The sequence below is a fragment of the Lemur catta genome, chromosome 10 (genome assembly GCF_020740605.2).
Source record: "Lemur catta isolate mLemCat1 chromosome 10, mLemCat1.pri, whole genome shotgun sequence".
Lineage (NCBI taxonomy): Eukaryota > Metazoa > Chordata > Mammalia > Primates > Lemuridae > Lemur > Lemur catta.
This window is the reverse complement of record NC_059137.1, coordinates 79,323,935-79,351,040: the sequence shown is the minus strand read 5'-3', so window position 1 is coordinate 79,351,040 and position 27,106 is coordinate 79,323,935. Positions and strand designations below refer to the sequence as shown.

The 27,106-nt window shown below is 39.5% G+C and overlaps 1 protein-coding gene across 3 annotated transcripts in view; it reads left to right on the top strand.

Moving 5' to 3' along the window:
• The first annotated feature begins 12,320 nt into the window (after positions 1–12,320).
• The window catches only part of AGTPBP1 (ATP/GTP binding carboxypeptidase 1), a 169,247-nt gene continuing 154,461 nt past the window's right edge, over positions 12,321–27,106 (top strand). Inside the window, exon 1 of one of the 3 annotated variants that reach the window (XM_045562705.1) lies at positions 12,321–12,546. The gene's annotated coding sequence lies outside the window, so the exon portion shown is untranslated. Of the gene's footprint in view, positions 12,547–24,457; positions 24,485–27,106 lie in introns of those variants that run through there. The other 2 variants (XM_045562707.1, XM_045562706.1) reach the window with 2 other exon arrangements.

Here is a 27,106-nt window from a genome sequence, read left to right as displayed (position 1 = left end):
CTCACCCCTACTGCAGCCACAGGCAATCACTGATCTGCCTTCTGTCACTGCAGAGTACCTTTATGTTTCTAGAATTTCATATAAATGGAATCAAACAATATGTACTCTCTTGTCTCTGGCTTCTTTTGCTCAGCATAATAGTCTTGAGAATCGTCTGTGTTGCTCTGTGTTTCAGTGGTTTATTTCTTTGGTGGGTAGTATTCCACTGCGTGGAAGCCGCAATTGGCTTAACCGTTCACCGGCTGACGGACCTTCGTGCTGCTTCCAGGTTTCTGCCGCTGCTACGCACTCCCACAGTGTTTTACGTTGACTTGTACTACAGCACTTTTCATTCTAACTGTGTAGTTATGGTTTTTTAGGGGAGAGAAGACTTTCCCTCTACCTTCTGAGGCTTCAGTAACTGAGTCTATGAAATAAATTGACAACACGCAGATTAACAAGAGAAAAAATATACAAATTTATTGTGTGCACAGGGGCAACACAGGAGAGAACAGTGAATACCCCAAAATCCAATGAGATCTAGAAGCTTATACACCCTCTGTATGGGGGGGAGGGGCAGGGCGATGTAGGCAACTTAGGGGAGAGTAAGTGATTTTGGGGAAAAGATGAATGGGCCCTCAGAAGAATAGATGATAGTTTGGGACAGTCCGTCTGGGTGTGGTGCTGAGTTCTAGTCTCCTCTCCTGTGATAAGGCTTAATCCTCTCTGGTTGATGAAACCCCTGGCAAGGGGATTGGTGACAACTGAGTTCCTTTTGAAGAATCTGTCTTTAGGCAGATAAGGGGAGTTCAGAGAAAGCCTCTCCCTACGTTCACTGTCCCCCAAGTGCCCTCAGTTTGAAGTAATCATTATACCAACGCAGCATATTTTGGGATGGCATTTCCTGAACTCCTTCAGTAATTACATAGCTGAAAGAGCATGAAAGCCAGAGCTGAGTCCTGGATTTCTAATTCTAAGATAATGTGTGTAAGTTGCTCAGCACAGTTTCAGCACATAGTAAACGTTTAATAATACTATTATCGTTGTTCTTTTTAGCTCTGTGACTATAAGTTACTTAACCTCTCTGAGTCTTCGTTTCTTCATATGTAAAATGAGGAACTTCCAGGGTCTTGCCCACGGTGCTGACATGCACTCAGGTTTATCCAGTGACAGGGCGTCAGTGGGGGAGCTCTCCCAGTGGTCAGTGAGACCATGAGGGTATAACTTGAGACTTGTTGGGAGTGATGTGCTCAGCTAATGCAGGGAGAAGAGTGCCTAGGGAGGGATGCAAAAGACAGGCTAGATTGTGCCTGTGAATAAGCATGTATACAGTACAGAAGCAGAGGGAACCTGGGGAGGGATGGATGCAGGGGTCGGCAGCAAAGTTAAAGTTACTGCAAAAACAGGGGTCAGGGCAGAAGATTCCTTGGAGTTTCAGGGAGCATGTCCAGGGTAGGCTTAGGTGCTGAAACAAGTGAATTATGATCATTCTCCCCAAATTACTTTGGTTTAGAGCTAGGGATACCCAGCTAGCTTCAGGCTTTTTCCTACAGCCCTTCCCGAATCAAATTAAACTCTTCTTGACAGCAAAGGAGTCTTTTACAGAGCTGCCGGGTAGGATCAATTTTGCACATATTATGAATTGGCTCTGCAGTTGCTTCAGGCTGCATGCCTCAGGTCAAAGTCCTCTTTCTCTTAGCTGCTACCTCCTTTAATCTTCCTGTAATCGTTAGTGATACCTGATGCAATCACATGCTGCTGACCTTCCAGGAGTACTGTTGACTGATGTGCGTAACTGCTGCTAATTCCTAGAGGAAAGGGCTCTGTACTGGGGCTGGTACATTTTCAAAGTGTTCTTACACACTTTTCAGTTTCAGCTGCAATGCCAATGGAATTTAAAGTGCTTTAGTTAGAAAAGAAAACACTGTGCTTTGTTTTCCAGAATTATGTATGTGCTAGAACCAAAGCCAGCAACAGAAAAAAAGAAGTTACAGAACTAGTCTGTCTCCTACTCCCTCGCCTCCCATTACTGTGGGCTTGCTGTGCCTCACTCCGGCCAGAGCCTGAACACATCATTCTTCCCAACTCTGAACCATTCTTTCATGATAATCTCTCTTCTGTGGCCTATTTCCTTTTCATTGAATTCATAAATATCTAAAAATTGTGTTTCTAACTGCGAAGGCATTTCCCTCATAGGTTAAAATTTTCATAGCTATGAATTCCTTTGGAGAATTGCAATTTACCTCAAACAAGCAACTTCTAGGCTGAGAGATTCAGGCAACCTGATGTACCTGTAGTGGAGATGTTTTGAGGTAGGCAGTTATTTATTTATTTTTAATATTGTATCAGCCACTAATGCATTGCCTGGAGGATAAACAGAAATATTTCACAGTGCCTGTGATTCTGCACAAGATGTTAATTGATCTTATAGCATTCTTCAAAAAACTGAAGCAGGAGCTACTTTATTATAGAAAGCAGAACTGGACATCTAGGTCCTCAGGATGAACGACAACATGGGATGGATGATAAAGAGTAAGACTAGACTAACCCAATTATTTGTCCAAGTCCAGTTCCTCCATGGTTATGTGAACACAGCATTTATTAAAACTTGTCCATTTGGCTTCCAGGAATAAACAGTAGCATGATTCATAAGGGAGGAAAAGGCCTGTAAGGTTTAAAATCATCACCAGGCCACAGGGATGTCTATAATTTGTCAGAAATTGCTGCTGTCAATAAATAGTGGGGCTTTTGGAATTTGGCTGCTGTCTGAACAAATCCAGTAACAATGAACACACGACAAGTCTATTTGCATTTTACAGAAACTATCTTGATGGGGTTTGTAGATATGTGTATTGTAGAGTTTTTAGGAAACCCCAGAATCCTGTAAAGGTGATATAGATATATTAATATCAAAACAGGAACAACCCCAAAGAGAACTATAGCCTAATAAGCTATATTATAACCTAAGTACATGAATAAATCAAAAACAGGAGATTGTGTTCTACGTGGAGCACACATATAATAAGAATTAGGGGCTGGGTATGGTGGCACATGCCTATAATCCTAGCACTTAGGGAGGCTGAGATGGGAGGATCGCTTAAAGCCAGGAGTTTGAGGTTGCTGTGAGCTATGATTGTACCTCTGTACTCCAGCCTGGGCAACAAAGCAAGACCTTGTCTCTAAAATAAATAAATAAATAAATAAATAAATAAATAAATAAATAAATAAATAAAATCAGAGTTTTTTTCTGGCAGTGTGTGCTAGCGGCAGCTAGTACAGGATTATAAGAACTGACAGACATTCAGGAAATTTACAAGCCATTGATAAATTCTGTTGGTAGCTTGAAATCAGCCACCTGTGGGAGTGTTTATACCACAGAAAACGGCAATTGCTCTAGACCAGGGCTCTTTTGGGTTGTTTTGTTTTGTTTTCAGTGAGGTGGTTTACCAGCCCACCCTTGTCTAGCACTGTTGAAGGCAGAGCAATTCTGTCAGGAATGTATACTCCCATCTCTCAGAGAGGCATGTGATACTGCAGAACTGGAAAAACTCATCAGACATTTCCCAGAACTTGGATTTAGTGTTCCTCTAATTCTGTATGCTTCAGGTCTGTGTTCACCAAACAACCTTCTTCTTACCTGTTTGGTACCAGTGGATGAACTGATGTTAAATCGCATTCCTTGAAGTCTTGGGGGTTCTAAGGAGCCCTCTCTCAGGGGCCATCTTGGGGAAGGGAGGAGAGAAGGGGCACATGAAGCTGAGCAGGTCTTTCTTCCTCTTCAACCACAGCAGCTTCATCTTCTCTATTGTACATATTGGTTGTCCACAAAAACAAAACCAACAAACAGTTGCTTGAAGAAAGCACTCCACTGCTAAAAAACAAAACAACAACAAACTTTTGAAAACAGTAGGCCAGAGCTGTTTGCTCACCAGAAGAGCACATCCCTATTTTAACAAATTATTATTCTGCTTATAATTCAGCCACTCCTAAGTTTAAGTTAATTAACATCAATTAGTTTTCAATCAACTGATAAAGTTGGGAGGCACCTAGTCTATCTTCTTTATAAAAATTTAGAAAATTAAAATGCAAAAAAGAGAAAACAAAAATCACTTATTCACCATCCAAAGATAGTCACTATTACTTCTGGTGTATATTCTGGTTGTTTATACAAACACATATATTCATATACATACACAGACATATGATTTTTTAAGGAGAGTTTTTTTGTTTTTTAACTTGAGTGCGTAATGCAATGCTATTTAACTGGTTTTCAACAGTTTCCTCATCTGTAATACCTGAGTGTGGGTTGATCTATACATGAAAAGCCTCATTCCTATATAAAATTCTTAATAAAAGCTAAACTAAAAGCTTCAGATTTTAAAAAATCAAGTAGTTATTTTAGTACATACTACGTACACATGGTGTAATCTAAAGGCATGATATGGTATTCAATAAATGTGAGTCTCCCTTTCACCTCCACTGGATAGCCCACCAGTTCTCCCCAGAAGCAACCATTATTATCAGTTCCTTGTTTATCTTTCAGGTATATTCTGTGCGTCTCCAAGCATGCATGTAAATTGTAATAATTAACTCAGAGAAAATATGTCTGGTCTGTATATGGAAGACTCAAACATTTTTAATCTCTATTAGAACCTTTTTAAAAAGTGGTTTTCGCTGTTTTTATGTTCTAGTTTCCTTTTATGGTCCGAGAAAGCTTCTCATCTATGGTCATTACTATTGTGAGAATAATCAGCAAACATGTATTAAGCTCTTATTGTATACAGATTACTGTAATAGCATCTTCACTTTAGAGAATTTTTTTTTTTTTTTTTTTTTCGAGACAGAGTCTCGCTTTGTTGCCCGGGCTAGAGTGAGTGCCGTGGTGTCAGCCTAGCTCACAGCAACCTCAAACTCCTGGGCTTAAGCGATCCTTCTGCCTCAGCCTCCCGAGTAGCTGGGACTACAGGCATGTGCCACCATGCCCAGCTAATTTTTTCTATATATATTTTAGTTGGCCAGATAATTTATTTCTATTTTTAGTAGAGACGGGTCTCGCTCTTGCTCAGGCTGGTCTCTAACTCCTGACCTCAAGCGATCCACCCGCCTTGGCCTCCCAGAGTGCTAGGATTACAGGCGTGAGCCACCGCGCCTGGCCAAGAGAATTAATTATCCTGACTTGGTGGAGGGGTTTTGGTAAGATGATAATTGCATAACAATGAGATTTTCTGTAATTCAGAAGTAAAGAACATATCTACCTTTTCTGTTTAGAAAGATAAAAAGAAAAAAATTCCAGCATAATCACATTTAGGAGTAGGTAATGTGTGAATAAGAAGTCAGTGTAGGTATGATAGATCTCAGTGGTGAGCCTGTTACTTGTGTATAGTCAACATGAAGGTAGTATTAGTTTTCTATTGTTGCTATAAGAAATTACCACAACCTTAGGGGCTTAAAATAACACAGATTTATTATCTTATAATTCTGTAGATTAGAAACTGGCACAAGTCTTACTGGGGTAAAATCAAGGTTTTAACAGGGCTGCATTCCTTTCTGGAAGCTCTAGAGGAGAATTCCTTTTCTTGACTTTTCCAGCTGCTAGAGGCCAACTGCATTTCTTGGTTCATGTCTCATTTCCCCCATCTCCAGCCAGCAGTGTTGCATCTCTCTGGACCATCTTGTATTATTCACATTCTTCTGACAACAGCCAGGAAGGGCCCTCTGCTTTTAAGGTCCCATGTAACTAGATTGGGCCCAGATAATTCAGAGTAATCCAGAATTCTCTCTCTATCCCAAGGACCTTAATCATATCTGCAAAGCCTTTTTGACATGTAAGGTAATATTTGCACAGGTTCTGGGAATTAAGATGTGGACATCTTTGGTGGAGCCATTGTTCTGCCTACCACAGAGATCAAGAGAAATGAATCGCCAATCAAAAGAGGCATTCCTTCTGTACTGTACTGTGTTAGGAAGGATTCCGGGAAAAATCCCCAAATGGAACCTGTGATATCTGGCCCTAGCCAAATAATAATTTTCACTTCTTATAGGAACAATATACTAGCATATTGTGGCCATAATTCATAAGCCAGGCAGACCAGGGGTCTTGTATGGAAAATGTAATTCTGCTAAAAATTCTCTTGTCTCTTCCCATATAAGTGAAAGCTTAACTTCTCCACTTTGGAACACTGACCCCCATTTGTTTGGAGTCTGTGTTTCCCGGGTGGCTATCCTCAAGATTTTTGCTCAAATACACTTTATACTTAATTATTTTTCCTGAATCTCATCATCTGAGGTTGACATCCCCTATAATTAAGAGGTTCCCAAGTCCCCCTCCTTGGATTTGATCATTTGCTAGAGTGACTTGCAGAACCTGGGAAACACTTCACTTATTGTTATCCATTTATCATAAAAGGATACAACTTAGGAACAGCCAGATGAAACATATGCATAGGGCAAGGCTTGGGGGAAGGGGTGTGGAGCTTCCATGCCCTCTCTGGGCACACCACCTTCCCAGCACCTCCATGTGGTCAGCAACCTGGAAGCTCTTCTAACCTTGTCCTTTCGGATTTTTATGGAAACTCCATTACATAGACAGGATTGATTAAATCATTGGCCATTGGCAATCAACTCAACCTTCTACCCCTCTCCCCTCCCTGAAGGTGTGCATGTGTGGGGCTGAAAGTTTGAAACCTCTAACCACCTGCCTGGTTCTCCTAGTAACCACCCCCCATCCTGAGACTATCTAGGAGACCCCAGCCACCAGTCATCTCACGAGCATACAAAATGACACTAATCACTTTGGAGATTCCAAAGGTCTTAGGAGCTCTGTGGCAGGAAACTGGGGAAGACCAAAATATATATTTCTTACTATATTACAATATCACATTTACTTTTTTGAAAAGCGTTTCTTTATAAATAGCCAAGTATAAATGTATCACTCTGAATTCCAAACAAAGCAAAAGAAAGTTGTAAAAGTATTTTTTTACCTGTGTCCTAGAATTAAAGCTTGTTGAGCCTATAGTAAGCTCATGAGAAACCATGCTGTTGTCTGCCCTGAATTTCTCAGGGAGAAATTATAGGTCTAGAGTCTTTTGGAAAACTGAACATTTCCACCCTTATAGGAGGAAGACTAAAAGCATTACAGATAATACGTAGATATTCTTGGGAACATTATATGTATGACCCATTGTCTGAGGAAGGAAAAAAAACCCAGACAGGTTTACAGGTGGGTCTGTACAACATGCTGGCATCATCCACAAGTGGATAGCTGCAGCACTATAGCCTCACACAGGTGTTACCTTGAAGAACAATTGGGAAGGAAAATCCCTCCAGTGGGCAGAACTTCAAGCAATATATTTGGTTGTCTATGTCTGGAGTGAGAGATGGCCACAAGTACGGATCTATACTGCTTCATGGTAAGTTGCCAATTGTCTGGGGAATTCAGAAACTTGGAAAAAACAGGATTGAAAGATTGGTGACAGGGAAATTTGGGAAAGAGGTACGTGGAGGGACCTCTCTGAATGGGCACAGGCTGTGAAGATACTTGTGTACCATACGAAAGCCCATTAAAGGGCATCCACTGCAGAAGAGGGTCTTAATAATCAGGTGGACCAAATGATGCTCTCTGAGGCTGACAGTCTCTTTTCCAGCCACCCCAGTGTTTGCTCAGTGGATGCATGAACAAAGTGCCTGTGGTGGCAGGGATGGAGGCTATGCTATGCTATGGACTCAACAGCATGGTCTCACCATCACTAGTTCTGACTTGGCTGATGCCACTGCTGGTTGCCTAATCAGCCAATGGCAGAGATCTGAATCTTGAGAATTGAAGAATCTTGTTCTTGAATCTTGGGATTCAAGAACAATTAATTTTCTTGGGTGACTTCTCCAACACATGGCTTCTGTAGCACATGGTGATCACCAGCACCCAGTGACCAATAGCTGGCATCCCTTTAAGCAGTTTCATAGTGGAGTGTCTCCTTGTGAACAGCTTTCGCCAACAGCCTAGTTGGTGGGTTTCCAGCAAGTTCCAGAAGACATATTTCCAGCAAGTCCCACTGGCACAGCACTACAGCAACTTGTCCACCATCTAATGAGTCACAGCTGTGCCCTCTCCAAGGTCTGGATCTCAGACCTGGAGGACTGATACAGATAGAGAGTAAATAAGCCCTTTCATTGATTTGATTGATTGTGAAATTTCCCTCTCATTGTGGTCAGAAGAATCAAAGTCTGGTCTAATCCTGAGAAGATGGAGGTATCCTCAAATACGACATACCCCAAAATAGTAAATAATGTTTCCTTAAGAATCCATGTAAATTTATTTCTTATATTAAAAACTTGAACCTGACTATACTAAGATAATTCTGGGTGACTTTTCTTTATAATTTGAAAAATCTAAATCCTTCGTATTTGTATAAACTGTTGTTTTAAAAGGTGTTGACCACAAGATTGATTGTGACAGAAGAGATCAATGTATAAATGAGACTTTCCAATATTCACTTTTGGCTGTCTGTGTTCTGTGGCTGTTATACACTGTTAGCAACTGTGCTGCCATATTGTAGTTTCAAATTGTTGGGCATATAGGAATCCTTGTAATTTCTTTGTTATCTTTTGCTGTGTTTATTGCAAGGATTTTAAAAATATACGTGTCTAGCATGTTTTAAGCAATATAGAAAATAATAAACTTAAAAAAATGTAAAGAAAGAAATAAAAATATGTAACATTTTGTAAAGCACAATATGCACAATGTACACTCAGGTGGAATAATACGCAAAGATATTTTGTGGCAGAAAACTGCATGTTATGAAAAATTCTGAGTTTCTTGATTTGTTCTATTACCCCATCCTCCTTTTCCAAAGGATATTGAAATTTGTAAAGAATGATTATTTTTCTTTCATATTAAATCATATCTTATGATTTGAAAAAAAAAGACTGAAAGGCAATAATTAACATTTGTAAGTGCTTTATGATTTACAATCTGCTTTTATATACACCCTATGTTTTAATTTTTATGAAAATTAAAACAGTAACACTTTATTTTTTCTTGTTAAAATATTGTATGTGCATTGTAAAAAATTTAGCAAACATTAGAAAGAAAAAGAATTCTAAATAACCTATAATTCCATCACGTAATAACTATTGTTAAGACTTTAATGTCTATTCTTCTAGTCTTGTTTTTATACGGATTAATGACACGTTTTTATAAAGATGGACTCATGTTGCACACTATCTGGTAATTTACCTAAAAATATAGTACAAATACGTTTTTCTGTCATTTAAGTGTATTCCTCTTAAACCATGCTCTTAATCCTTTTGAATTAGGACCTCATTAAGGATCTAATGAAAGCTACATTCCCTGAGTGCCAGCAGAGGCAGCCATGCATATACACAAGTCAAATTTATCAGTGAATGAGCAGAGGAGGAGCCAGGATTTGTGGGACTTGGTGCTTATATAATTTTGGGAACCCTCTTTTTTTTTCCCCAATTTTATTTATTTTTGTTAGGTTGCATGCTTACTTTAAAAACATTTAAGAATGCAAAATATAGAACGTGGCAGCACCTATCCCATACCCATACTAGCCCCAAGTAGTTCTAGTAAATAGAATGGTATTTTTCTTTACAGATCTCTATTTATGAAACTATAAAGGTATAATCCTTTCTATAGTATTGATTTAAAAAAATACAAATGGGGTCATACAATCCATATAGTTTACTAACTTCTCTCACATAATGACATTGAAGTATATTTCTTTTCTTTCTTTTTTTCTTTTAAGAGATAGGTGTGATCATGGCTGACTACAACCTCAAACTCCTGGGCTCAAACATCCTCCCGCCTCAGCCTCCTGAGTAGCTAGGACTACATGTCTGGCTAATTTTTTAATTTTTTATAGAAATGGAGGTTTCACTATGTTGCCCAGGTTGGTCTTGAACTCCTGCCCTCCAGCGATCCTCCCTCTTTGGCCTCCCAAAATGCTGGGATTACAGGTGTGAGCCACTGAACCTGGCCTGAAGTATAATATATTTCTCAAATATGAACACGTGAATTTAATCTTGACTATTTTTATGTTTTGATTGAATTAATGGTTAGCTGATAGGAAATTATTTTTTAATGTTTTTAAATCAGATATTCATTCATTAGGCAACGTTTTTTTGAGAAATGCTCAACAGTTTTATTAAATAGAAAAAGGAAGTACTTTTTATGTTTGTGATTTTTGTTAAAAAGTTTACTTTATTTTGGTCATTAAGAAAAAATAAAAACAAAACACTTGTCTAGACTCTACGATTTAGAAAGTGATCTGAAAGTGATAGGAATTTTTCTTTTTCACACAGTGGGAAGCACCTCTAAAAGGAAAAAACAAAAGTATATATAAATACGAACACTTATTTAGATTGAGAAATCATAGTATCTTACTCACGTCTTTTTAAAAAATGAGATCTGTTCAGGAGACTTACCAGAAATGCTTAGCTAGAAACACTCCAAGTTCACACAGGTGGGGGTCTGATAAGGGGTGAAGTCACATTCTCAATGGGTGGGGGAGTACACTCCAAGTTCTTATCACAGCAAAACATGTATCACTCACGTGGCAAACTATGTAAGTGTTTGGAATCATTTCAAAGCTACATAACATTCTGCTATTTACCTAGTTGTGTAGGCTAATCTCTGAGTCTGTGTCCTGCCATCAAACCCGTCTGCACACGGTGCCTTGCTAAAGTAGAATTAAAATGCTACAAACACACACACACACACACACACACACACACACACACACACACACACGCACACACATTTATATCTATATCTGTGTATATTGCAAGTTGGTTCATTAAGGACTGTGTTGTTTGAATAAAGTTTCATGTATCTTAGTATATATTTAACATTTTTGTAAAATGTTAAGTATTCTTAGGTAATTAGATGTTTTCAGATAATACCTGTCGGATTGGTTGGTTTGGCGTGGTAGTTGTTTTAAAATTATTTTAAATACTGTAACCTATTTTTTGGTGCTCACAATGGGGGAAACTGATATTTATAAAATGGCAGTCTCTCCTTCATCTGAGTAAAGACAACTGCCAAGGGCTAGCTGCAAGAAGCACTGTGGCGCACCTGGGATTATTTTTTGAACCTCTTCACACCTGCTTAATTTTTCTTTCTTTCTTTCTTTCTTTTTTTTTTTTTGATACAGGGTCTCACTCTGTTGTCTGGGCTAGAGTGTAGTGGCGTCATCATAGCTCACTGCAACCTCAAACTCCTGGGCTTAAGAAATTCTACTGCCTCTCCCTCCCAAGTAGCTGGGACTATAGGCACTGCCACCACGCCCAGCTATTTTTTTTTTTTTTTACTTTTTGTAGAGACGGGGTCTTGCTCTTGCTCAGGTTGGTCTCCAACGATCCTTCCGCCTTGGCTATCCAAAGTGCTATATTATAGGTGTGAGCCACCACGCCCAGTCTTAATTTTGTTTAACAAGATGATAAGAAAACAAAACAAAACCCTCACAGCTCTCATTTTATTCCCTTATCTAGCTGTATAATTTTACATTCCTTACTGCCTACCATAAATAGCAGCAAACATGATCTATGCGCCTTAGGAAAAGTAAATGATGTCAGTATTTATTAACAATATATTACAGTGCATTTAAGTACAGTCAAAACAGAAGGGTGTATCAGTAATTTCTGTGACACATTACTTTGGCTCAGATAAAACATTCCGTCTTTGCCTTCAGTGGGCAATTAGCATTACCGTTGACTATATGTAGGCATCTTTCAAAAAAACCCAAACAAATCAGCATGCTGTTTAACATTTTGTTCCCTGCAGCACTAGGCATCTAATTTATTGAGGTTTAGCCACAAAGTGCCATGTCGTTTTCTGGGAGTCCAGCTGTGTGGGAACTGCCTCTTACCATGGACTCTCCTTGAGGTCAGGAAAGGTCTAAGCTTTCGTGCGGTCCCCAGGGTTTGCTGCGACCCGCCATCAGTGGGGGGAGTTAAGACCCGCTAGTCCGGCTGCTGAAAGCCTTCTTAGGGAGTGACTGATGCTGGTGGGGGTGGGCGCCCGTTCACGCCGGGAAGAGGCGGGGGCCCTCGTTGGAAGCGTAGGGGAAGGTGACATGAAGAACGTGCGGAGCCGCCCTCTGTTCGGTCCGGCTGGGCGGTGGCCGCGCAAAGCCCGGGGGTGCTGGGGACACGGGTCCCTAATCCCGCCCCCGCGCGCGCCCCCGTCCCCGGCTGCCCCCCGCGCTCCGCCCCGCCCCCCCGCGCCCTGCCCCCTCCCGCCCGGCGCGCGCCCGTCCCCCCGCGCCCTCCCCCTCCGGCCCGGCGCGCGCGCCCCCCCCCGCGCCCTGCCCCTCCCGCCCGGCGCGCGCGCGAGCCGGCTGGCCGAGGCGTGCGGTGGGCGGGGCGCCGCGCTGACGTTGCCCGGGATGCGGGCAGGTTCCACCGCCTCCGCTGCCGCCTCCGCCTCGCCTGCCGCCGGGGTTTGTATGAAAACAGCGGGCAGCGGGCGGCAGGGGATCCGCCGTGAGTCGGGTGCCGAGCCCAGTGCTGCGGCTGCGCGCAGTCCTGCCGGCGCCCCATTCCGAGCCGGTGAGCGCCCCGCCGCCGTCCGCGCGTCCCGGCCGGCCGCCCCTCTGCTTTCCCCGGGCCGCGGGAGCGGCGGGAACGGCGGGCGGCGGCGTCCGGGGCGGGAGTTGCGACCCCGGGCCCCTCCGCCGCGTCCCTTCAGACTGTGTGGCGCGCGGCTTTCACGGGGGTGGAGGGCTAGGCTCGATGTTGAAGGAAACCCCTGACGGGTTGGGGTTTTGGCTGCTGCCGGGAAAACGGCCCCCCGCCCCCGCCCCTGGACGCTCGGTCGCCCCCCGCCCCGGTCCCTGCGGAGGTCTCGGCGTGGTCTCCTGTGGAGGCGGCCCCTCCACCCTGCGTCTGTCTCGGGGCGAGCGCGGAGCCCAGCCGAGGGGTGGTGGGGACGCGGGCGAGCGCGCCCCGCCCGGCACCCACCCCGGGGGGAGCCGGCGGCCGAGGCGGGCGCCCCTGCGCTGCGGGAATCTGGGGTACCGGGCCGGGCGCCAGCGGAGTGGGATTGGGTGCGAAATCGGCGGTGGTCGCCTTTGCCTCCTCTCGCTGGATGGTTTGGTCTCAAGTGTGTTCTCTGTTTACAACTTGTCGCCTTGTGGGTTTGATTTGAACCTGAATCGTACCACCCTAGATGACAGTGCAGAGCTTCGCTACTGCTGGCCTTCCTGAGTTGCGGGTTCTCAGTCACAGTGTTCAAGGACTCCCGTGACCCAAACGCGAAGGCTTATTTGGCTCTGCGGTTGTTTTCTCCCCTGTGCCGTGTAAGCCTCTTATGAGGACCAGGACAGTTTGAGTTGGTTGGGTTCCTCTCCTGGAGTTTGATACATCACAGTGTAATCGGTGTGAATGTTGATAGTTTAAAGCCCATTTCCCGTTGTAACATAGCTTGCTCAAGTGCCTGAAGGTAACAATTAGCGGAAATTTTCTTTGGCAATATTAATCGTGTGTGGGTTTTTTTCTTTTCTTCGAGTGTTCAAAATTGTAGTGGTGTTTAATTTTAATGTGTGACAACTTGTAGTTAGAAAGGACTTTGTCTTCTTGATCACTCATTTTCACTTACCTTTTATGTCCGTTTCTTAATCTTTATGTAAATTGAATTCACTTTCTTTGTTAACCTCTGAAATTATTCTTACAAATTGTCTGGTTTGTCTGAGAAAACCAGAAAGTTATTTTTGTAATTGTATTGTGGAATGTTTTCAGTTTAGTAGGCCAAAAAAGAAGTGATTTATTTAATGTGCTTTAAATGGTACGTATTTTAAAACGTGCCAAATGTCAAAACCAAACAAAACCCTGGAAGGTCTGTATTTCCTATGTAGAATTACTGTGAGTTAGCGGTGCCTCATCAGTTAGCGGTGCCTCATCCACTCCTTATTTCTCATCCTGAAGGCACAGTTCTAATATGATTTGTCAGTTTCCCAGTCCACTTCTCTTAAGTTAAATTCGACAGTGAAGTTATAGGTTCATTTTTTAATGACCTCAAAACTCTAACTTGACTTGTTCCATCATATTTATAACTGCAGACTCACTCTCAATTCTGAAATGAAGAGAGTAGGCTTAAAGCTACCCTTGTATTTGGCCTATGTTGAAAAACATTTAAATGTATTAATGCAATTTAAACTTTTGTAGAAGCAATTTTTATAAAGCTTTCCCAATTGACTTGAATTGAGGCGTTCTTTTCTTTAGAAACTAGATAGCCTGCTATGTAATAATGGTTTTACCTCCATTAGCAGAGGGAAAAGAGGTCCAAGAGTTGTGAAATTTTGTAATTTGTATTATATTCTACATTTTGGATCATTTTTAAACCTCCTCAACAGTATTCATCTTCCAGAATCTACTCTTGTTGCTTGAAGTCTCCCAGTACCTGGGAGTTGAAAAGTGTGTGAATGGTAATGGATGAACCTGTCAGGGGCCCTCTGCAAGTTGGGAGCTTCCCTTAGGCAATGGATTTCAATGTAAACAACAGAAATTGTCTAGGGTGGGCACTGAATTTTAAATTGCAGATGTTACCGTTGGTTACTTTGCCTGTGTACTATAGTGTAGTGACTAAGGGATTGGACCTCAGAGCCAGATTGGCTAGATTTGAATCCTGACTTTCCTTAAGCAAGTTATTTTTATTTATATATTTTTAAGGCAAGTTATTTGTCCTCTTTGTGCTTTAATTTTCTCAACTCCAAAAAATGAGGATAATAATGGTGTATACCCTTAAGATGATCTCAAATATTAAATGAGTTAATACGTGTAAAGTGCTTAGCCCACAGTGCCTGGCACATAGTAAGTGCTCAGTAAACATTAGTATTACTGCTACTGTTTTTCCTCAGTCTTTCAAGAGATCTAGTAAATTGAAAAAGGACAATTGGCTGACAGTAGTATTAGTGCAGATTAATTCAACTATGATTCATTTGCTTCTTTGGGGTTGAATAAGAGCTTAGTCTCACTGTCCTGCCTTGGAAACGTGTAAGTAAGTTTTAAATAGAACAGCTAGACCCTGAGCTGGGTGCCCTGGGATGCTACTGGAGAGCTGCTGAAGTATCCCTGTCTTTCCCTCTGACAGAACCTTGGATTGTCTCCCTCCCGTTGGTGGTGGCTGCTATTTTAATCACCTGTTTTTGAGTTTGTGATTGAGTGTTTCTTTGACTGTCATGTGCTGCTATAAAAAATACTATCAAAATATTAATGGGTATATATGTGTTTATCTGATCAGGATATTGTATGATGTTTCCAGGCTATGCAAAATTATTTTCATCTAAGCATTCTTTGTCTTGTTTTATTTTCTCCTTTATTGATGTTATATAGGTAGAGTGAGGTCAGTTTTGATTTGACATTATATTCATTTTCTGCTTTCATGTAATTTTCCTAGGAAAGTTTTTTTCCCCCACTGATGATCTTATGTACTTATTCTTCTTGGTTGCAAAGATCTGATATTAATACTCTATTCTTTTTTTTTTTTTTTTTTTTGAGACAGAGTCTCACTTTGTTGCCCAGGCTAGAGTGAGTGCCGTGGCGTCAGCCTAGCTCACAGCAACCTCAAACTCCTGGGCTTAAGTGATCCTGCTAGCCTCAGCCTCCCGAGTAGCTGGGACTACAGGCATGCGCCACCATGCCCGGCTAATTTTTTCTATATATATTTTTAGTTGTCCAGATAATTCTTATTTCTATTTTTAGTAGAGACGGGGTCTCACTCAGGCTGGTCTCGAACTCCTGACCTCGAGCAATCCACCTGCCTTGGCCTCCCAGAGTGCTAGGATTACAGGCGTGAGCCACCACGCCCGGCCAATACTCTATTCTTTAGGTCAGATGTTTTTAAACTGTTGGTCTCAGGACCTTGTTATACTTTTAAAAATTATTGAAGACCCCAAAAAACCTTTTGTGAATTATATCTGTATTCACTGTATTATAAATGAAAACAGAAATATAATTTTTTTGTTAATTAAAATGACAAGTATAAACATGTTAATATAAACTGTTAATATAAAACATTTTTAATAAAAAATAACTATTTTTTCAAAACAAAAAATTAGTGAGAAAAGTGGCATCGTTTTATGTTTTTGTAAATCTCTAATGTCTGGTTTAATAGAAGCAGCTGAATTATCATATCTGCTTCTGCATTCCGTCTGTTGCAATATGCTGTTTGGGTTGAAGTATACATGGAGAAAATGCAGACTCACACAGTAATGGCTCGAAAAGGGAAGAGTGTTTTAATAGCCTTTTCAGAGAATTGTGGATATTCTTGTGTGACATTGTATCAAAACTCAACAAGTGGTAACTTTTTAAAGGTTAGTTGCAGTGTGGAATCTGAAATCATATTGTGGATTTTTTTCATACTCTATTACCTTAAAATCCATTGGTCTGAAATTTGTATGGGTCTTATATCCATGCTTGAATTTTTAACAGTATTCTTTGGTCATTTGTAAATATTGGTTCAGTGAGGTCAGATGCAGATCCTTCCAAATGTTGACATATTTCAATATACAATATCAAGGAAAATCACATTTGTTAATATTACCACCCATTCCGTCAGAAGCAAATTATTGGGAAACTGTTCAGGTAGTGACATGGTGGTGGATATGAATTTTCCAGAATTCTGATCTTTGCTCCAATGCTCAAATTTTATCATTGGCAACAAGTATGACTGCCAGTTGTTTCCTTGAAGTGACAGGCAGGCTTGTTTCATTCATTTCTGAGAAAACCTCTGCCATAATCCCCAAATTTGCATAACCATAGTCTGTCAGTCATTCTTTCAAAATGGTATTTCATTAGAAAAGGCTAGTTCAAGTTCTTAATTCAGTTACTGAAGCACTCTGCTTTGAGATAGCCTTCAGCCACTGTAATTCAGGATGTAGCAGAAATGTTTAAGCATATTTCCCATTTTGTCACACAGAATATTAAAAAGATGTATAAAAGTTAATAATTTTTACTATTTCAAGGACATTCTTAAGTGAAACTGGCTTTTTCTTTTTTTATATCTGCTAATGCTTGATGATGAAAAATAAAATGGCTAAGGTTACAGTTTGATGTTGCTACAAGGTGCCAGTAATTTTAATTTAAGGTTTTTAATCTTAGTATTATTATAAAAATAGTTTCGATCTTGTGGGTCCCCTACAAGAGTGTCAGGACTCTAGGGATCCACGGACCACACTTTAAGAACTTCTAGATTTAAACTGTAAAGAGGATTCCTGAAAACTTTGTTTAGGAAGGGAAGTGGTAGTGACAATTTCTAGTTTGTTTTTGTTTTATACTTTTGGGCCCTAGTAAAGGCTTTATGAGAAAAAATTATAGCTAGATAGGAGGGATAAGTTCTAGTGTTCTCTAGCACTGTAAGATGACTATAGTTAATAATATGTAGTTTCAAATAGCTAGAAGGAGGTTATTGAGTATTTCCAACACAAAGAAATGATAAATGTTTGAGATGATGGATATGCTAATTACCCTGATCTGATCACTACAAGTTATATATATCACAACGTCACTGTGTACTCCATGAATATTTACAATTATTATTTGCCAATTGAAAAAATTAAAAGAAAGTATTTTAACTAACAAAAAATTAAGTACAGTTAAGGCTATTCACAGAAAGTTGAGAGGTTTCTTAATGGTTTTAGTCAATTGCTGGTACAAGGGGATTGTAGTATTAGGAATCTGAAATGGCACCATCTAAAAACAAAAAATCAGATTTGGTAATACATTTCTACGTAAATATTCAAATCTAACTTTTTGGAAGTCTAAGTATTAAATGGTAAAGGCACCATGTGAAAAGCTCAAGTAACATGTAGCTCATAAGCTAAAAAAAAAAGGTACTTGGTGTCACTTTTTTTAATTCCTGAAAACTGGAGTTTGTCACTTCTTAATCTCTGTTCATATCTCAATTCATGCTGAGGATGAGCATCCTAAGGAGAAGTGCCCAGCCCTTGCTGTCTTTGCCTCACATCTTTCCTTATGGAGAAAATAATTTAAGATTATGAAGAGTATAAGGATATTGGTTATATTTTGAATAAAAATAATAAAATCAACAGATTATTTATGGTACAGTCACATTAATAAAAATCGGGACACTGCCTACATATAATAGAGTTTAATGAATTAAAAAGAATTCTATTTTTGACAAGAACATTTTAGATTTATTAATTTATGGCCAGGCACGGTAGCTCACACCTATAGTCCCAGCTACGCGGGAGGCTGAGGCAGGAGGATTGCTTGAGCCCAGGAGCTCAAGGCTGCAGTGAGCTATAGTGATGCCACTGCACTGTAGCCCGGACAATAGAGTGAGACCATGTCTCAAAAAACCCCACAAAAATTGTAGACTTATTGGCTGGGCACCGTGGCTCACGCCTGTAATCCTAGCACTCTGGGAGGTCGAGGTGGGTGGATCGCTTGAGGTCAGGAGTTCGAGACCAGCCTGAGCAAGAGCGAGACCCCCGTCTCTACTAAAAATAGAAACAAATTAGCTGGCCAACTAAAATATATATAGAAAAAAAAAAATTAGCCGGGCATGGTGGCGCATGCCGGTAGTCCTAGCTACTCAGGAGGCTGAGGCAGTAGGATTGCTTAAGCCCAGGAGTTTGAGGTTGCTGTGATCTAGGCTGACGCCGTGGCACTCACTCTAGCCAGGGCAACAAAGTGACACTCTGTCTCAAAAAAAAAAAAAAAAAAAAAATTGTAGACTTATTAATTTATGGTAGACACACTTTCTAGATCTTTTCCTTTGCATGGTGAAAACTAGTCTTTCTCACTTTTTAATTTCATCTCATTAATTTTAATTTTATTTACATTTGAAACTTGACTTTTCCCCCAATTTTAAGCACAGGGTTCATGTTTTGATTTTTTTAAAAAAATATTTTAAAATTTATGGTAAAATATATATAGCATAAAATTTACCATTTCAAGCATTTTTAAGTGTATAGTTCGGTGGCATCAAGTACATACTCATTGTTGTGCAGCCATCACCACCATCCATCTCCAGAACTTTTTGTATCTTCCTAAACTGAAATCCTATACCCATTAAACAATAAGTCCCCCTCCGTGCCTTCTTCTATTCCCTGGCAAGCACTGTTCTACTTTCTGTCTCTGTGAATTTAACTACTCCAAGTATATTACATGAGTGGAATCATAGTATTTGTCCTCTAATGACTGACATTTCGTTTAGCACAATGTTTTCAAGGTTCATCCATGTTATAGAGTGTCAGGATTTCTTTCCTTTATAAGTTTGAATAGTATTCCATTGTATATGTGTGTATCACGTTTTGCTTGTCCATTCATCTGTTGATGGACACTTGAGTGGCTCCTGTCTTTTGGCTATTGTGAATAATGCTGCTATGAACATGGGTATACAAATATCTCTTTGAAACCTTGCTTACAATTCTTTTAGGTATATACTCAGAAGTGGAATTGTTGGATCACATGGTAATTCTATTTTTAAGTTTTTTGAGGAACCCCCATACTGTTTTCCATAGTGGCTGCACCTCTTACATTCCTACAGTACACAAGGGTTCTAATCTTTCCTCATCAACACTTATTATTTTCTGTTTATGTTTGTTTTTGGTTATAGCCATCCAATGGGTGGGAGGTGGTAGCTCATTGTGGTTTTAGTTTGCATTTATACCGCTGTATTCCATTTGCTAGTATTTTGTTGAGGATTTTTGCATCAGTGGTCATAAGAAATAATGGTTTGTCATTTTCTTGTAGCATCTTTGTCTGACTTTGGTATAAGGGCAATGCTGGCCTTATAGAATGAGTTAGGAAGCGTTTCTTCCTCTAAACTATTTTGGAAGGGTTTGAGAAGAAGTGGTGTTCTTTAAGTGGTAGAATTTACCAATGAAGCCATCAGGTCCAGGGCATTGCTCTGTCAGGAGAATTTTGGTTACTGCTTCAATCTCCTTAATAGTTATGGGTCTATTCAGATTTTCTATTTTTTTGTGGTTCAATCTTGGTAGGTTTTGTGTTGCTAGGAATTTGTCCATTTCATCTACATTATCCAATTGGCTGGTGTACTATTGTTCATAGTACTTCCTTATAATATTTTTTATTTCTGTAGAATTGGTAGTAGTGTCTCTACTTCCATTTCTGATTTTAGTAATTTGAGCCTTCTCTCTTTTTTTCTTAATATTGCTAGAGGTTTGTCAATTTTATTAATATTTTTGAAGAAAAGATTGGTTTTGTTGATTTTCTGTATTGTTTCTCTAGTCACTGTTTTATTCGTTTTTGCTCTTATCTTCATTATTTCCTTCCTTCTGTTAGCTTTGGGTGTAGTTTCTTCTTTTTCCTTAAGTTGTAAAGTTGGGCTGTTGTTTTGAGATCTTTCTTCTTTTTTAATATATTTATTTCTATAAATTTCTTCCATAGCTCTGCTTTTGCTACATCTCGTAAGTTTTGATATGTCATGTTTTTGTTTTGATTCTTCTCTAAGTATTTTCTAATTTCCCTTGTGATTTCTTCTGTGGTCAATTGATTAAGAGTATGTTTAATTTCCACAAATTTGTGAATTTTCCAGTTTTCCTTTTCATTGGTTCCTAACTTCTTCCTGCTGTGGGATCAGAAAAGACCCTTTATATGGTAAATATCTTTTAAAATTGATTGAGATTTAATTTGTGTCCTAATATATGGTCTGTCTTGGAGAATGTCCCATGTGCACGTGAGAAGAATGTATATTCTGTTGATGGGTACAACATTCTGTATATATCTGTTAGATCTAGTTGGTTTATTGTATTCAATTGTCTATTTCTTTACTACTATCTGATTGTTTTATCCTTATTGAGAGTGGGGTATTGAAGTCTCAAGTTATTGTAGAAGTGTTTCTGCCCTTAATTCTGTCAGTTTTTACTTAATATATTTTGATGATCTGTTACCATCACCATTAGTTTGTAAAAATCAAAATACACAGAATATGAGGGACAAAAAAATTAAAATGTCACCTGATGAAACAAATTAGACTGTTTATAAGCTTTTGAACATCTTTTATGGAGTAGTTCAGTAGTTTGAACCTTCTGAACTTGTTTGGTTTTAATGAGGATACATGATCAAGAAAGATATAAGATAAGATGTAAGCTTTTTGTGGGTTTACTCTTACCCACATTTTTTTTTTTTTTTTTAGATCAGACAGGGTTTTACTCTGTTGCCCAGGCTGGAGTGCAGTGGCTTCATCATAGCTCATTGTAGCCTCTAATTCTTGGACTCAAGCCATCCTCCTGCCTCAACTTCCCAAGTAGCTGGGACTACAGGTGTGCACCACCATACCTGGCTATTTTTTAATTTTTTTATTATTTGGAGAGACAGGATCTCACTTTGCTACATAGGCTAGTCTTGAATTTCTAGCCTCAAACAATCCTCCTGCCTCAGCCTCTCAAAGTGTTGAGATTACAGGCATCAGCCGTCATGCCCAGCCCTTGATAAAACTAATTACAATAATTTTGTGAAATAAATTTGCCTTTTTGCATATTGGGCTAAAGCATTCATAAAATGATCATTGCATGTCATATGAATAAGATAAGGTATAGATGAAAATATATACCTTATTATAGCAATTCAGGCAAAGTTAATATAACATAAACCATCTCCAGTGTGTATATTTCTCTTTTTATTTAAATGGTAGGCTGAGGAAATAATCTCTATCTATTGCTGGGAATGTTACTCCTTTTCCCTTTAGACTACAGGAATTATTTATCTCTCTCCCTCAAAATTTCTCACTTTTTGCTTTAATAATGTTGTCAAAGGATTGAGCATCTTCTTTGGGATGTTTCTTATGAAATGATCAGGATTTGTAATTTTCCATCACATTGACACAGCCAGTATGGGGGACTAGTAGCTCCCTTTGAATGTGTTCTTCAAAAGTGGTTTCCATCCAGATCATGAAACATTTAGAGAATGCCAACAAAAGATGATGCCTTTTCAGTGTACTTGTTTTCCCATCCTCCATGGTAAATCAGCTACCTAGATCCTCTTCAACTAGTCTTTCCCCAGTAGCCCACACCCACTCCAAGAAGAACTGTATATAGTACAGGTATTTAACAGTACACGTTATCAGTGGTGATGAGAGCAGTGTTTTGCAAATGTTTTTATATAGTGGAATCTTTTTGTCTAATAATATCTTGCAGGGAGACCCATCTATAAACAGATGAGAGTAAAATAGTGAATTTGTTCTAGTTGAATGGGAACTGGACCAAGTTGTTTAAGCAAGGGGAGTCAAAAGGGAATTCTGTTTCCAGAGATTGTACTTAAAACATTTAGATTGGACTTTCAAGTGTGAACTGTATATGTATCTTTGTATTATTATTATTTTTTAGCAGTTTGACTTAAAAATTTTAAAGCCTATATATTTGAAATGTATATTTAGAATATACAGCTTTAGCACTGGGATATATATCAGAACTTCTGTGGCTTGTTTGCAGAATGAAAATTAGGACAGCTTCATTGTGTGAAATTCTGATGCCTTGCTGGCTGGCTAATGAGCTTGATTTCAGTCTTAGTCAGAACACAGGGTTTCAGTTTTTAGATTCTCTGTCCTCTGAAACTATCTCTAGTTGAGAAGAAAAGATCAGGGTAACCTCAAAAATTCAGAAGTTCCAAAAATTTATACTTTTTTAGCACTAGAATGGACAAAATTACTTGCTTTTCCTTAGATGTAGGCTAGCTAGAGCAGGTTGACATTGCTTTTATGAGTATCAAATTCAGATATTTAATTCCAGAATAAGCCACCTTTAAATATATAAAAGTCAATGCATACAGTACCCCTCTGCCCCCAATTAGGGAAATGTGTACTGTGAATCTTTATGCAACAGTGTGGATGTTACAGTGCAGCTTTTTACTGCTGGATAAATAACTCTGGAGTGCATCTCCTAACACCCAGGTGGGGCAATAGTTTTGCTTTTGTGTAAAAGGGCATTATATTCTATCATGGGATTGTATTCTGTCATGGGAAGCAGGTACTGAAGTAGCATAAGTCCTTAACCTTAATTTAGGAATGGTTGAATTATGAAAGTTCCCACAGAGACTGGGTTAAAAAAAAACAAAAAACCCACAGTTTTATTGAGACATAGCTCACATACCATACTGTATCCTCATTTAAAGTAAGCTTTTAGTATATTCAGAGTTATGCAGTCATTACCACTATCAATTTTAGAATATTTTTATTACTCCCAAAATAAACTCTATACCTCTTAGCCACTACTCCCCATTCTCCCTGTCTCCTCTAGTTCTAAGCAACCACTAAACCACTTTCTGTTTCTATAGATTTACCTGTTCTGGATATTTTATATAAATTGAATTATATAACGATGTGGTGTTTTGTGACTGGCTTCTCCTAACATGTTTTCAAGGTTCATCCAGGTAGCATGTATATACCACATTTGATTTACCCATTCATCAGTTAATGGACATTTGGATTGTTTTCACTTTTTGGCTATTATGAATAATGCTGCTGTGAACATTTGTGTACAGGTTTTTGTGTGAACATCAATTTTTATTTCTTTAGGGTATAGATGTAAGAGTGGAATAGCTGAGTCATTTTATATTTAGCTTTTTGTGGAATTGCTAGACTATTTCCAAAGCAACAGTACCATTTTACATTTCTATCAGCACATCCTTGCTAATACTTGTTATTATCTATCTTTTTTTTTTATTACAGACATTCTAATGGTTGTGAAGTGATATTTCATTGTAGACTAAGTTCCAAAATAGCAGTTAGGTGTATCAGGAATAATAGTACCCTAAAATGGAGTTAATATTAAAGTGTTTTATAGGCTGACCTAGGAATATAACCATCAGTAGCAATTCTTAATCCTGGCTATGTACAATTAATATCATCTCCTAATTAAAAAAATTATTGTCAAGGCTTTACCTCATCTCTGAGGATATGTTCTATTCCCCTCCCCTGCCCCATGGCCCAAATCCTTTATTTAAAAAGAAAACAGTGAAGATTCAGTCATAGAGAAAGAATCCACTGTACTTTAAAAGAGAGGGTTTACTATAGGCCAGTAAATAGCTTAAAGAACTGTTGGAATGTATCAGTATGGCCTCAATCAGGTGATAGAAACCACACAGTAATTTAACAGGGAAAGATGAATAGAAAGAATTATTGACTATAAGAGGGCATTGGAGTAATACGGGATTTGTCATAAGAAGTAAATAAAGAATGTAGGGCTAGCAGATGTAAGGAGCAGTGACTATACCCAGGGCTGAGATAGCGTGCTCCTCCGACCACGTGAGATCTAGATCTTGTTGGAAAGTGTAAGGTCAAGGCTAGTATTTGTGGTGTGGCACTAGTGGAATTTGCTGGAAATCTGCCCTTTATGGTGCCAGAGGTGGTTGTTCATGGGAAGGTGTCTCACCAAAGACTCTGTGCTACAAAACTGCCTCAGCTCTTGTTGAAGAAGCTATACTCGCGCTGCAGGAGCCTGGAGGTGGAGAAGCCATCCTTATTGCAGGAATAGGGCCCTGGAGAGGCCTCTCCTGCTTTAGCCAAGTGAGTACCCTGGAACCAAGGAGCAGAATTCTTTTCCGTTTCAGTGTCTGTCCAGTGCCCTCTACTGATGGAGCTTAATAAATATCCTGTCAGCAGGTAAAGAAAAAATATTTAAAGGGCACACAAATCTATTTTTACAGAGCAGACAGAAAGGGTGAATTTGGAGATGAGGCACAATAAATCAATATCTGGCACAAGTATTAAGTGAATTATAGAATTATTGGGAGACCTGAAGAATGAGACTGTAGGTTGAGCTTTAAGGAATAACTCTCAAAACCTTAGTGCAGACCCAGGAAACCAAGGGAGGTATTATCTCTTTTATGATGAGGAAGCCTCCTGACTAATTGTGAAATTGCTTATAGAGCTTCATTTGTGGAGGCACACTGTTGTTTCAAAATCTGGGAACTGCTGAGGTCAGGAGGCTATTGTGTTTAGGAAACCCCTGCTCTGCTTACTAGCTGTAGAAGCACACTGGGCCTGTTGTGGTCTGCACTAGCTCTGTCTACTGGTGACTGCACCAGCCTTTTTCAGTCTTTATATAGCCTGGAGGAACTCTGAAATGATTTTCAGGTCTCTCATCTTTTTGATAATAACTATCCTAACAGGTGTGAGGTGATGACATCTCATTGTGGTTTTGATTTGTATTTCTCTGATAAGTGATGTTGCATACCTTTTCATATACCTGTTGGTGATTTTTATGTTGTCTTTGGAGAAATATCTATTCAGGTCTAGGTCTTTTCCTGATTTTTTAATTGAGTTATTATTATTTTTTTGCTATTGAGTTGTATGAGGTTTTTTTCTTTTTTAAGTATATTTTGGATAGTAACCCCTTATCAGATATATGGCTAGCATATATTTTCTCCCATCCTATAGGCTGCCTTTTCATTTTATTGATTGTTTCCTTTGCTGTGAAGAAACTTTTTAGTTTGATACAGTCCCATTTCTTTATTTTTGTTTTTGTTACCTGTGCTTTGGTGTCCTATCCAAAAAAATCATTGCCAAGACCAATGTTGAGGAACTTCTCCTCTATGTTTTGCTCTAGGAGTTTTATAGTTTCAGTCTTACGTTTAGGTCTTTAAGCCATTTAGTACAATGTTTTCAAGGTTCATCCATATTGTAGCATGTATTAGAACATCATTGCTTTTTTGTTTTTTGAGACAGGGTCTTGCTCGGTCACCCAGGCTAGAGTGCTGCGGCATCATCATAGCTCACTGCAACCTCAAATTTCTGGGCTCAAGTGATTCTCTCGCCTCAGCCTCTCAAGTACCTGGGACTATAGGCACATGCTACCACGCCCAGCTAATTTTTCTATTTTTGGTAGAGACGGGGTCTCACTCTTGCTGAGGCTGTTCTTGAACTCCTGGGCTCAAGTAATCCTCCTACCTCAGCCTCCCAGAGTGCTAGGATTATAGGCATGAGCCACCTTGCCCAGCCCTCTGAATATATTTCGAAAGTAGAATTATCAGGATTTCCTGATATGTGAGGTGTAAGAAAGGAGACAAGGATGAAGCTAAAGTTTTTGGACTGAACAACGAAGGAGATAGACTTGTCTTTAATTCAGATGTGGAAAGCTAGGATAGAGCATGCTTGGAAGTGAAGGTCAGATCAATTTTGTATATGCAGAGTTGGTGATATTAGAAATCCAAGTGGAAATATTGAGTAACTACAAGACTAGATGAAATCACCAAGGAAGAGACTGTAGTTAGAAGAGGACAGGAAAGAACTGAGCCCTGGACATTTCAGTAAAGGAAATCTACAAGTTGTCAGTGAGATAGGCAGGAAACAAGAGTACTGCCAAATGAAGGAAGTATTTCCAAGAAGAGGGCGTGGTCAGCTAGCCCTCTGATAGGACTAAATCCTGCTGATAGCACAAGTAAGATGAGGAACTGAGAATTGTTAATTGGATTTAGTAATGTGGAAATCGTTGGTTATTGACAAGAGCAGTGTTGATGGATAGGGTGGGGAAAGCTTGATTGGAGTGTGTTTAAGTAAGGACTTGATAGTATGTATAAACAAGTCTTTACTTTCAGGAGGAGAGAAGTGGGACCATACCTGCATTGGGGAAGTGAGAGCAAGACAGTTTTTTTTCCCTAAGGCACAGAAAAAAATGTGATTTTTTATTGATGAAAATGATCCAATAAAGAGGAAAGAGTAGATGATACCTAAATCCCAACGTCAGTTATTACAGTCACTTTTTTGCATACACTCAGCTTCTTTGGCTCTCTCTTGCTTTGCCGCACTTGTTTGGCAAAACCACAAACTTGGTGAAATGCAACACTCCTGCTTCTAGGTGCCTGCACTTTGTATTACGTGGTATTGTAATGAACACAAACTTTCACAACAAAAAGATTTTTTGTTTATTCTGAAGTGCTCTGGCTTCGGGCTTCGGTAATAAAAAGCAGACTATAAGGAACACACTGGCTTATAGCCACAGGAAAATGGGGTTGCAAGCTGGCCTTCTTCCTGGGGGACTTTTAAGCCTAGAAAGCAGAATTCTTTGATTTTGTAGATTTCTTTAGTGAAGATTATTTACCAGGGGTTAGATGGTTTACTGATGAGCATTTTCTACAGTGGTGGGCATAGAGGTATTAAGGAGGTAAGAAGTTACTATTTGCAGTTCCA